Source organism: Lissotriton helveticus, chromosome 4_1, assembly GCF_964261635.1.
Source record: "Lissotriton helveticus chromosome 4_1, aLisHel1.1, whole genome shotgun sequence".
Classification (NCBI taxonomy): Eukaryota; Metazoa; Chordata; class Amphibia; order Caudata; family Salamandridae; genus Lissotriton; species Lissotriton helveticus.
The window spans coordinates 905,310,512-905,324,800 of record NC_136063.1 but is presented as its reverse complement, the minus strand read 5'-3'; positions in this window follow the sequence as shown (position 1 = coordinate 905,324,800).

The window sequence follows — 14,289 nt, the reverse complement described above, 5'->3', positions numbered from 1 at the left end:
AGAACCATGCAAAAGAGCAGCGCATAATTGTTTTAGCATAATTGCTGGACTCTTAGCATAATACAACATTCTAACTAATTTCCTCACTTTATTATGATGCACTGCTAGCATCCTGAAATGATGAAAAACACTCTGGCATACTCTCCTGGAAAGACAAGCCAGTGAATGACCATGCAAACCTATCACTTCTCTCACTCTGCAAGGATCTAATTCTTGCAACAACTTCATTTTCTGCTTCAAACTTTTCTTACTAAATGACCGTATAAAATCACAAAGCAAATTGATGGAATCCTGTCGTACACTGCAAATACTACTACACTTCCAGGTGTACACAGGACCCTTAGGACGTCTCCCTAAAACCTCATTACCTAACACCTCTTCTATCTCTGTTCTCACAAGTTTTTCTTTTTCAACTGGACAACCATCTTTCACTTCATAAGCTCGACCACTGGTGTCAACTGCATGCACCAAATCATTATCCTGGAAATAACTCTCCTCATTAAAAAATGCCTCAGAGCTTGAACTATGCATCCATTCTCCAGAAAAAACTTCACAAAAATTACTACGATTAACTATTCTCTTCCATCTACTATTTCTTTTGAAATCATAAATTACCTTGTTTAGCTTCCTAATTCTATTGATTGTCAAAATAAATAACTTACGTTTAATTTCAAAGGCCTGATCAATAACTTTCTCAACTATTTTTTTTCTCTTATAAAAAACCACTTTCTGCTGACCTTTCTTAATATTTTTTAACAAATTCCCAATTATCCTGTTGCGGAACATTCGTTTACGAATATCCCTAAACTGTTGTTTCCTTCTACTTTCATGCATAGAGTTATCTCTTACTCTAGCAGTAACATTTCTCATTGGCCTTTCCTTACCATTTGAATTCGGTCTCCTTTTCTGGAGTGAAACATTTTCTGTAGTAATATTTTTTTTACTAGACATATTTCTTATGACTGTTTTTCGACTCTTACCCGGTGCTTTCTTGGTGACTTGACAAATCTTTTTGTTAGAGGACTGCTGCAATATTCCATGCTCCTGCTGTCTTTGACGTTTTCCAGCCTTTCTTACTCTTTCTTTGCTAGGCATCCTAAAATCTTGAAATAATGTGCAGTTGAATCTGTGGTAAAATATAATAAAAAATGTTATTAACCACTATTACCCAACAGTAAATTAATAACAGTCATCAAAAACTTAACACACTACTTAAGTATATAATATACTGAAGCCTATCTTCAATTTTTCACTGAACAGGACTCATCTCTTCTTAACCTTGGATAAACCTCACCTACTCTGTGTCCCCTGCACATAATTAAATGTAAAGGGGCAGATTTATATTAACTAGCACATCCCCAGGGATGCACCAGTTAACGTGCACCGCTGCTCTGCCACCCACGGTGTGCCGCATTTACAATCAGATAGGACAAAGCTACATCAAAACCCTGCGCCTGCTTGAAGCAGGCATAGATCTTGACGCAGGTAGGCTGAAAGCTAAAGCAACAACTAAGTGTCGTGTGCAGAACTTACAAAAAAGGAAAAATGGCGTTTAAACCAGTAATGAGACCATGCTAACGTAATACAGAGTAAAAATATCCAGGATCTACATCAGTTTGGGGTTCACGAACCTGGCAGGTACAAGGCACTGAGGCTTTCCACCGTGCATGTCTCATCCCAAAACATATGTTGTTTGTGAATGAAACAATTTCCCAGACCAAATGCTTTGGATTGGCTACTTCTAAAAAATTAAACACCCCTACTATCCCGGAGTTAGAGGAATACGATGGTTGGAGTAATTTTACTCGTTGTCTATTAAAGATTTACAGGCCCTACTCCGTAATTCTTCCTTTAACATTTCCAGTATAAATCCAAAAGGTTGACTGCTTTGGCAACGTGCCTTATCCACGGTTTAATAACGCTGCCTTTTGCTTTATATAAGTTTTCAAATTGTATGAAATATATACCAATAGGTCGTTATTAACCTTTAGGTAGTGGTTTTCTTCATCAAGTCTGGTCGCTTCCATACACATACAGATTTTCAAAGATGATCAAGAACTTTATCTGAATGGAGAGGAATGCACTGAGACGCCAGATCATTCACTAATGTGTAGGCACAGACAGTTACACGGTTCATGCAACAAACACCGACCAAATATGGCTTGCGTGTTGCAAGGCACGCCAGTTCCTGCTATCATCCCCACGTTCAAGTTCTTGGAAAATGGTAGTTATTTGATGCTCAATAATGAAGATTGTTCTGGGTTAATTAAAAGTATTCATTTTATCGTAACAGTAAATGAACGGGTTATTTGCTGCAGAAATGTTCTATTTCCTCCCACACATGAACATAGGGAGTTTTCAATCTGGCCACAAATACCAACCTTGGGAGCACATTTCAACAGCATGGCAAGAATAAGAGCTCTTTTGTCTCAGAGAGAGGTGGCCTTGAGTTCGGCCCGTGAAACTTTCGTGCTTCACATAGCGAACACCCGTACAGAGGTGCAGACCCTTTTAAATACAGATTCGACTTTGCATTTCAGCAAGATTACCCATTCATTTCCATGCAGCAAGAGGCCCATAGGAATGAAGGTGCAATTTGCGATTAGCAATTACCTCATCGCAAATTACGAATTTTTCCGACGGTGCAGGGGTATCTCAAGAACACCCTGCTGCACCCCTGAAAAAAAAATTTGGGGTCATATGGCGCACATAAATTTTGAAAACATTCCTTTACCTCAAAAACGATTTTCAACTCATAATTTGAAAACACTGCACATGGGGAAATGACTTAAAATGTCCTTAAGACACATAAAAGCATTTTTTGATTGCCTTTGCAGCATGTTTCAGTCACCTTTAACATGCCTATGTAACGGAAACATTCAAAATTTAAATTTGCCATGCACAGGTGGGAGCATATTTACAAGCAATTTGCTCCACAGACAAACTTCTTACATTGAAATGGGAAAGACTCTCAATTACCTTATAAAGAAGCAGACACCATTATGTCCTTCCCATCAATATTAAAACCATTGCTTTTTCTCAAAAACGATTTACAAGTCATAATTTGAAAACACTCCACAGCTCCTATGCACATAAAAGCCCTGTCAGTACTAATACTTCACATTTTCTCCAATTACAATTTCTCAAACAAACAAAATCTATTTGTGAAACACTTGAGACAAAGCAACATTTGAAAAACACAACTTTCTTCATAATTTTCTCCTTAAAGCACACTATTTTCTATCTAAATTAAAGAATTTTTTTCTCACCTTAGCAAGTACTTTGAGTTTCAAAACAGTCTCAGAAACACACCAATTTGTCTTCAGCAGAGCAAAAGGTATGCACTCCAGAGTCTGCAGCTATCAAAAGCACAGAAATGCTGTAATTCCTCACACAGATCTCTCATGTCACCCAATCAAAACTCTTCCCTCACTTTTTTTCAAAGCAAAACCCTTCCCCCCTCTGCCCCCTCTCTGCTGTTTCTGCATAGCAACCACCTCTTGCAAGACCTCTCACACAACAATGTTGCAATTGAACTCTGAACTCTCAGTGCACCTGCATATCCAAAGCATTCTTTCATTTAATGATTTTTTCTTCGCCACTCAAAATACATCTTTCAACGAACTCATCCATGCACACTAACTTTCTGTTTTCAGCAATCAAAATCCACCAATCACTCTTACTGCTTCATTAACACAGAAACTCCTCAGTTTTTTTCATTTTACACTCTCATTTTTTCAACTGCCATTTCATTGCCACACTTCATCTGACTGCAAGAGAACCTTCTCTCGCCATGTTTTCTGTCTGGATTGTTGGACATAGCTACATCTATTGGGCTCAAAGGTACGCTGAAAACAGGAATTTACCTAACCTCAATTTACAAGATGTGGAAATTAAGTGGTTTGGCCACAGAGGATTAAAATGTCACCAATTGATACCATTGGTGAAAACCTTTATGCATTTGCCAAAACCTGACCTGTTAATTGTGCACTGTGGAGGTAATGATTTGGGCACTTTGACTGGGGTAGGTCTGGAAATGCTTTTAAAGGACACCTTTGAGCAATTGATGGCACTTTTTCCTCAGACTGCCTTGGTATATTCAAATATATGCCAAAGACAGAAATGGAGGTGGTCGAACCAATTTTGTCCACAAATTGAGAAATCGAGGAAGCATGTAAACAAATCTGTTTCAGCTTACATGAGAGACCATGGAATGGGCTCCCTGTACAACAATAACTTGCGTTACTACATGCAAGATATCTACAGAGGAGATGGAGTTCACTTCTCAGATGAGGGCAACAGAGTTTTCACTCTGAATTTAAGAATGTGCATTGGTACCTACTTATAAGTACCTAAATGTACCATAAACCCAAAAGCTCTTCTCAGAGCTACCCTACATCTGATCACTCACAATTATTATTGTACTCTAACTTTTTTCACTAATTTTCAAGAAAGTACGCTCCCCAGAACGCTTCCCGGTTCGCGAACCGAGCGCACTCCACGCAAAAAAACTAAAAAAACGGTATATATTTTTTTGCCCTGCGAGAACCTTTCAAAGCCTCCACATCAAACCTAGGGGGTCAGGGACGATCTACTATGCCCCCTTATGGTCATTTGCCCCTTCGCTTTGGCCTCCTCTTGTCTCTCGATCCTACCGAGAGACAAGATGGCGGCCGCTACGGACTGTTTGGAATGTTTACAGACGCCGAAAAACCAATCAGCTTCGCAAACCTCTGTAACGCGAAAAGTACGCGAAGCGGAGCGCTGTTACAGATATATATCTTTTTTTGAACGTTAATTTCTCAAAATCCACTGGAGCACATATATTGAGACCTAGCAAAGGCACATCGGGCTACCAGTCCCTACAATTTTGCCAAGTTTCGTGCAAATCCATTCAGCCGTTCGATTATTATTATTATTTTTTTTTTTGCCCCGCGGGGCCCTTTTAAAACCTCCACATCAAACCTAGGGGGTCAGCGAGGATCTACTATTCCCCCTTATGGTCATTTGCCCCTTCGCTTTCGCCTCCTCTTGTCTCTCGATCCTACCGAGAGACAAGATGGCGGCCGCTACGGACTGTTTGGAATGTTGACAGACGCCGGAGAACCAATCAGCTTCGCTTCACAAAGCTCCGTTGCGCGAAAAGTCCGCGAACCAGACCGCTGCCTGGTCCGCGCTTACAGATATATATCTTTTTTTAAACGTTAATTTCTCAAAATCCACTGGAGCACATATATTGAGACCTACAAAAGGCACATCGGGCTACCAGTCCCTACAATTTTGCCAAGTTTCGTGCAAATCCATTCAGCCGTTCGGGCTAAAAGTGAGGCCAACCGCCCTATGGAAATTAACATGGGAAAAACGCGTTTTGGGACCCCCCTTTTTTCTCGGCCCCCCCTTGACGAACCCCCCCCAAATTTTCAAAGGCTGCTCAGAAACAAAATGTGCCATTTTCCTGAAAATTTCAGCCAATTCCGTCCACAAACGGCAAAGTTATTAGACATAGAATTTTCAAAAAACCCATAGAGAAAAAATCCTAACTATATATACCTACTGGCGACCGCCAGTAGGTAATATATATATATACGGTTCCGGAGACCATATGTAGCTCAATTGAGTTCCTACATTCAAGACACGAGTGATCTTTTGAGAGCTTTACAAAATACTCCGTGGCAAGCATCGTATCATCTAATCACAATGGATGTCATTGCTCTCTATACAAACATAGGCAATGACATAGGAAAACAAGCCTGCAATTACTTTCTACAGGAGAGAAGGATGCAATACAGCGTTCATAACAAAATGCTGTTAAAAATTATATCTATCTGTCTGAATGAAAATGTGTTTACCTTTGGAGAAGACGTGTTTGGTCAAAGTAGTGGGACTGCAATGGGATTTTCCTATAGTCCCAGCTACACGTGTTTAACCATGGGATGGTGGGAGCAGGAGAAAGCATTGAGTGCGACAAACGATCGAGCTGTGAACAAAATGATCAGCTGGAAAAGATTTATTGATGATCTGCTAATAATCTGGGATGGCACGGCAGCAAAATTTCAGGAATACTTTGAAGTGATTAACAACAGCACAAAAGATTTGAAATTCACGTACAGCATAAGAAAGGATAGAGTGATATTCCTGGATATGGAGATTTATGTCAAGGACAATCAAATCCACACAACACTGCATAGAAAATCAACAGCAACCAATGCCACCCTTGAAGCGAACAGCTTTCATCAAAACTCCTTGCTGTCCAGCATCCCTTATGGAGAGTTTCTAAGGATCCGGCAAATTTGTAGTGAAGAACAGGAATGGGAAACACAAAATCAAAAAAACAGCTGAAAGATTTGGGAAAAGGAAATGCAAACCAAAGGTAGTGACAAAATGCTGGGAAAGAGCAAACCAGAAAACAAGACATGAATGTTTAACAAAGAAAGTAAGTCAAGAGAAAAAGCAGACAGAACAAATAAGAATGATAACTGACTTCTCTCAGGAAAGTTAACAGATAGAGAAAATTCTAAGGAAGAACTGGGAAATTCTCCAACTTGACACCACTGTGAAGGAAATAATTGGGAACCATCCAACAGTAACATACAGAAGGGCAAAGAATCTAAAGGATTATATGATCCACAGCCACTTCCAAGGCAAGAAGAAAACAGACACGTGGTTGAAGACCAGAGGATTTGTAAAATGTCATTTTCATGAAACCGTAATTTGCGGTCTCCTATTTGAACTAGGGCAGGACGCTCCTTAGCGAGTGCGGACCACCCAGTTCAAAATACCACGGTCCTGACGAAAACCCTTGAATGGATTTATGGGTTGAAACATGTAGACCTTTTTAACCAATAGTTTTGTAAAATTCACATTCACATAGCACACTTTTGCTATTTTTATATTTTCAATACTACTTATGACACCAAAGCCTACCTAATTAGGCACAGGTGCCACACTTTATTTTAACAAGGGTTCAAGCACTCAAGAATAAAATACTTGCAGTGAGTAGTGTTGGCCCCTTTTAAAACACATTTTTGACAGATATGAACACATAAAAGAAAAAAATTAACCAGCTCCACTGTAGTCAGGTGTCGCAGCACACCCTATAGGCACTCGGCCTATGGGGTGGGACCCCGATGATGACGCATGTCACCAACTATGTTGGTGAGTGAGGGGTCTTCTATAAGGATATGCATTATCCAGCAACAGGTTGGGTCATATTGTGCTGATTAGAGCACTCAAGCTTATAATTAGAGAAACAATTCTCTATCCACGAGGGGTTACTCCTCTATTGTTTTTCCAAATCGCCAAACCCACCAAGGAAATAACATTGGCAAACAACAAGAAATGGGTAAAACGCCAACTGATCACGTGTAAAACATCATACACAGTGTATATAGTAGAATATCCATGCCCACAAAGGTACGTGAGAAGTACGATTTGTGAGCTGAAGAAAAGAATCATGGAACATGTGCGAGCTACGATACACAAAGATCGATCAAATGCAATATCGAAACATATGGAACAACATCACCAGGGAGATTGGAAACAACTCAAATTCTATGGAATTGAAACAATTCCAAAAAGTGATTGTGGCGGAGACCGGGAAAAAAGTTTCCGACAGAAGGAATTGCGCTACATTTTAAATCTAAGAACCCTGCACCCACACGGCCTGAACCAATCGGAAGAATTATACATCCATCTGTAAACAAAGTAATTTGAATTTTGAAATAAAGGACATAAAACAGTTAGCCCTACTGGAAGGGAACACAATAGAAGGAGAAGAGAGAAAAACATGAACAATAAAGTTTTTGTTGAAAATTTCAAGTTCCAGTTTTGGAAAGCAAGAATCATAAAGGTGTAACCTCTAAATGGTGTCCATTTAATTCTTGAAAAAATTGAATAATGGACAGAAAAAATCAAATACCAATTGTAGGACATTCAACGTCCGAGTTGCAACTATGAACTTAAAATGAAACTACAAAGACCACAATTCCCGAGGCCGAACTGATGACAGGAAATAATGTCATGAATTTTGTAAATGTCTTAAATTGTGAGCCAATGGGGGGGCTAGTTGTTCGTGACCAAGGTGTGGTGGAACACCGAAACGCGTTGATCAGATATGCTATAATTTATGTAAAAAATAAAAGAAAGTGTTAAACCCCACTTCTGGAGTGCGGCCCATGTTTTTCTTTTGAGGAGGAAAAGTGTTCAAATGTGAAGCGGCGTGGTTCAGCCGCAGGAGATCGCACCGACGGGTAGCGCTGCAGCATCCGGAGAAATTGAACCGAGTGTGTGGCAATACACGATCTGGAGGCAGTGACCGATGATAACGGCGAACACCCATTTCAACTAAGTGATCACTTCGCGAGCACAATACACCACAATTAACACATCGCACTAACCTTCACATCATAAGGCACAGCAACGCTTTGTCGCTTACATCGTATTCCATCACAGCGTATGGCATCAACAACGCATGTACGGATGTAAGGAAAACAATTAAACAAATAAAGATGCGAGATGCAATGTTAGTGTGATGTCAGGATGAGTTCACCCATTTCAGTAACATTCGTGATGTCAGGATGAGTTCACCCATTTCAGTAACATTCGTTAAACAAATAAAGATAACGCAATGTAAGTCGCTTACTTCTATGCCATCAAAAACAATGAAACAAATAAAGATGTGAGACTTCACACATTTCAGTGTGATGTGACACAAACGTTTTTTCAACATAAAAGTAATGTGGGTGACTAGATGGATGGGTCTATGGAAGCTAGATGGGTGCAAGATGAATGAATGGTTGGATGGATGGATGGATGGATGGATGGATGGATGGGTGTCTGGGTGGTGGGTGCATGATGGATGGGTGGGTGGATGGGTGGGTATGGATGCATGATGGGTGGATGGGCAGATGCATGGATGCACGATGGGTGGGTGCATGGATTGGTGGCTGGGTGGTGGATGCATGATGGATGGATGGGGGATGAATGGATGCATGGTGGATGGGTGCATGGATTGCTGGCTGGGTGGTGGATGCCTGATGGATGGGAGGCTGGATGGATGGATGGATGAGTGGCTGTGTGGGTGGGTGGATGGATGGATGGATGGGTGGCTGCATGATGGATGGGTGGCTCGGGGTGGATGCATGATGGATGGGTGGATGGATGAGTGACTGGGTGGTGGATACGTGATGAATGGGTTTATGGATGGGTAGCCATTGAGTTGGGTAACAACAAACATCTGTTACTCATCTCCAAGATACATTATGTTGATGATTGGAGCAGGAAGTGTTTTTCCTGCTCTGGTGTGTATGCTGCACCAGACATGGTGGTACTGTGTGACCCTGTGCTTTGTGTGGCACTGGCCTGCTGGTGGTTGTGGGATTGGCAGCGGGTGCAGGATGCTTTTCCTTATATAGCCAGACATGAAAACCATCCAAGGCCACCATGAGCAGACCTCCTGGCAGGTGCCCCAGCCTGCAGTCAGTCTGCATCCTCTGGCTCTGCCCACCCAGGCAGCCACCTCTGGTGGGCATAGGTGAGTCTAGCAGAAGAGCAGCAAACTGAATGCAGGGTGGGCAGTGCCAGAGCAGGCCTCCTGGCAGGTGCCCCAGCCTGCAGTCCGTCTGCACCCCCAGGGCCCAGTCAGTGCTGTTAATCCTGAGTTGGAGCAGGGAGTTAGAGGTAAAGATTCTGTCAGGCTCAAAGCACTGCAAAATACAAGACCGCAGCACTACTGGAAAGACCGTGAATCCAACAGCAAAATCAGTGTTTTTTTAATTTACACAGATGAGTTCACCTGGACCCCTGACCTGAGCCAAAGACATCTGCATATGGACTCCCTACTCAATTATGCATCCTTTAATATTTTTTTCAGGATGCAGTGACTTAGTCCACGCATCCTGTAAAAGAAACCATAACATTTTTACTGAAGTTGTGTGTGTGTCTCTGTAGCCGTGCCTGTGTGTTCTCACAGGATACCTATGAAAGCCTGCAGTATTTTCTCAAAATGTGCCCATGAACATTTGCATGCCTGTGTTTGTAAATGTGTTTGCCCGTCCTTCCAACTGAACTTTTATAACATATTTGTTCAGTGAGGGACGGGAAGGAGCAATGGGTCGCACTGTACTGAAAACATTATCACTATGACATCATCTGTTCAGCATCTGAGAAATGGGTAGTGCATGTACTCACAGAATTAAGATTCTGCACACAAGAGCAGATACTCGCTGTACCACTGTGCTTGCAAGCAGTCCATATTTCCAAATATAGGCGGCCCATGGCGAGCTTTGCATATGATGTCAATAATTTTAAAACATAATGACTCTTTCGGTATTATTTTTGTGACAGGGAGATGTCTTATATTTTCATATCCTAACACGTGTCAGAGTCTATAAGCATTGTCCCTCTGCTATCGAAAATATATTTTTATACCCGTCAGCGCTGTGTTTTATAAAAAGTAGAAATCCCTGTAAAAGTGAGTGACTGCCTATAGACTCTCAAATCTTGTTCGCCTTTGTTTTTTTTTTGAAGTGCACCATTGCAGGATGGCAAAGGAGCAAATTGGCCCCGGAACGTTAAAGTAAAAGTAGCCAAAATGGTTTCAAAAGCGCCACGACGCACATATGCACTTGCATTGTGACACATGTGCACCTATTTCTGCACACAATGCACATGCATGCGTGCAAGACAGGCCAACAGCCATATTTTACTTAACCATTTCAACATTTCCGCCCGCCATGTCCAAAGGGTTTGCTACAGATAACAAGATAATGCGCAGGGGGGGGGGGGGGGGGTTAATAGTGAAGAATGTGGCTGGTATCATTTTCCATCTGACAGGCCCTGCAGAAAAACAAAATGTGACAAGAAAATGCAGGATGGGGACTGGTGAACTTGGGAGATGGAGAGATTAGAGCAGGACGAGTGGAGGCAGTGGAGAGAGAAACGCTTTGTTACGGCGTGCGATTTCAGGGTCTGCGATGTGATGTTCTGCCCAATAGAAAGCAACGCATTGGCGTTGCTACAGCTCTCGGTGTAAGAGTTGATGAGGTAATGTACTATGCGGGGTAAAAGACACGTGGTAAAAGCCCCCTTCAAGCCCTTTAAAAGTGTTGATTACAAACGCCGGGCAGACAGACTGTACCTCCTGAGGCGGAAAGCCGGGAGCGTGATTTGTGTTATTTTTAAAATTTGAGTGTCACTATTCCCTGCTTTTAATTACTCACTCTGCTCCCTCCAAGCTCCTCTTTTGGAAACTTAATCACCCGAGCACGCCGCGCAGCGGATCCAGCGCTGCTGCGGTAGTTGACCCGGGATACTATTGGCGCCATCACCGGCGCTCGCCGAGGCCACGCCCCTTAGTGAGGCCACCCCCTCCTCCCACCCAGCCCTTTCCCTATAAATCATGTGCCATTTCAGGACGCGCAACGGACAAGCGCATCGGGAGTGCCAATTGCGCGCCGAAGGCGCGCCTGAGGCAAGCCCGTCTGCGCCCGTCCGCGCCAGGCCGGGCCCTAGGGCACGCCACGCAGACCATCTTATCACGTACTCACCTCAATCACTCAGAGATCTACAATACACTGCCACCAAGCCATCCTCAACGGCTATTCGCCGCATACTCACTGCTGGCCTTACGCGCCTTGACAAACTCCATCTATGCGGTCGCACACCTCCAGTTATGCCAATTAGGAACACCACTTCCATCAGGGTGTCATACTTGAATACTCGCTCATTAGTGAAACACTCTGAGGACATCTTCATCTTGTTATCCAATACCAATCCGGACATGCTCCTGCTTACGGAAACTTGGCTAACAACAGAGTCCTTCCCAGACATCCTGGCTGCCCTCCCCCTGATTACTACATTCTTCACGCCGATCACCCCGGTGATCGGCCCGGGGGTGGGGTGGCAGCCATTATATCTAAACATTTGAACTCTATCTCCTCTTACTCTCTTCCCCTCCCCGAAGTGGAGAACTTACTTATCAGTGTGCAAACTGACATCGGCACCCTCACTTTCCTCCTCCTATACCGGCCTCCCCATTCTATGCCATCCTTTTCCTCCATTATGAGTGAACAATTGTCCACTCTGCTAACGCTGCACTCCAGCTTCGCCATCTTTGGTGATTTAAATTATTGGTTCAGCGATTCTAATGCCGGCCCCCATGCTACAGAGCTCTTCGAGACTTTTAACAGTCTGAATCTCACTCAACAGGTCACCCAACCCACTCACATCAAGGGACACATATTGGACCAGATTTGGACTTGCAATCTGGCCCTGTCTCCACCAGACATACTCCCCTGTGTCTGGTCCGACCACCATCCAGTGGATACCACCATCACAGTCGCCGGTCAGATTCCTGCCCCCCTGATGGCTGGTGGCCTCTCACGGAAATGGAGCACATATGACTCTCAGGGTTTCCTCACTGCCCTGGCCGGCACCCACCCAGCCTCTCATCCCTCTAATGACATCAACCGACTAGAACACGACATCGCCTCTTGGTTAGAATCGGCCAGCGACCTGTTTGCTCCTCTCGTCAAATTTCCCCGCACCAGGCATCGGAATTCCCATAGATGGTTCTCTGATGACCTTAAGGTCCAGAAATTAAAAACGCGCCAGCTAGAACGCACCTGGAGACGCGATTATTCTGACTCAGCCAGACAGTCCTACCTGGCCGCGCGAAAAGATTACAAAGCCGCCATCAATTTAGCTAAAATGGAACACTTTTCCGATAGGATCTCTTTGGCGGTCGATAAATCTAAGGAGGTGTTTAGAGTCCTGAACGAGCTAACTACAGATGACAGAACCCTCCCTGTCCCGACCCCTACTCAGGAGGCCTGTGACACCCTTAACTCTTTCTTCTCGGAAAAGATCACAAAAATGAAAAAGGCTATCCCTCCCCTCCCCCAGTCACTTTCACTGGCTATGTCCTCTAGTAACTCCTCGACCCTCACCACTTTTCCTGCTTTAGACCCCACTTCCCTAGCGGAACTTGCCACCCGCGTGAAATCGGGTTCCCCGAACGATTGTTGTCCACCATCTGTCCTGCGGAGTATCTGCCTTAACCTGCCAGATTGTATCCTACATTTACTTAACAGGTCTCTTAGCAGTGGCATTCTTCCCACTTCTTTCAAGCAGACAATCCTAGTGCCCCTCCTCAAAAAGCCCAGTGCCGACCCCGCAGAGCCGTCGAATTATCGCCCCATTTCCCTCCTCCCATACTTCTCTAAACTAATGGAGGCCCACGTCACCCGGTGCCTATCAAACTTTATTGAATCTTCCTGTCATCTTGAGCCTAATCAGGCCGGCTTCAGACCCGCCCACTCCACAGAGGCCGTCATCCTGGCAGTTCTTGACACACTCAGGAGCAGCGCGGACGTGGGGCTCTCCCAAGCCCTCGTCCTTCTTGATTTGTCGGCCGCGTTCGACACGGTGGATCATAACATCCTTCTCCACCGTGTCGGGCAGGCTGGCATTCAAGGTGCTGCTCTTGAGTGGGTCAGGTCCTTCCTCACTGGAAGAACACAGGCGGTCCGCCTGGGTCCCTATACTGCCAAAAAAATCCCCACGTCTTGCGGAGTCCCCCAAGGCTCCTCCCTTTCTCCGCTTTTATTTAATCTATACCTCCGGCCACTCATTCAATCTCTTCTGAAATGGGATATCATCGTCTACAATTATGCTGACGATTTACAAATCATCCTCTCACTCAATTCACCACATGCCATCAATACATTCCACGCTGTTATGAATCACATCCAACTCTGGATGAACCAGAACCAATTGAAGTTAAACCCCGGTAAAACTGAGCTCCTTCTCCCTGGACTCAGTCACGTCCACTGGGGCCCGCAGTTCTGGCCTCCGGAGCTCGGTTCTCCCCCCGTCCCGGCAAAAACAGTAAAGAGTCTGGGGTAATCATTGACGCTGAACTCCCCCTCAAAACCCAAGTCGGAGCGGTAGTCTCATCCTGCATGTACCAACTTAGGAGGATCCGCAAAGTCCGCCATCTTCTTCCCCCTGCGGCACTTACCCAAACTGTCATCTCACTTGTACTCTCCCGTTTGGATTTTTCCAACTCCATTTACTACGGTCTCCCACAATATCTGTTACATCGCCTCCAAGTTGTCCAGAATCAGGCGGCTCGCCTAATTCATGGAATCCCCAGATGGCAATTGGCCAAACCTTTGCTCCACAGCCTTCATTGGCTTCCAATAGACCAAAGGGCAGCTTTTAGGTGGCCTGCCTCACTTTCAAAGCCCTCCGCTGCTCTGGCCCCGCGTTCCTCAAATCCCTCATCCG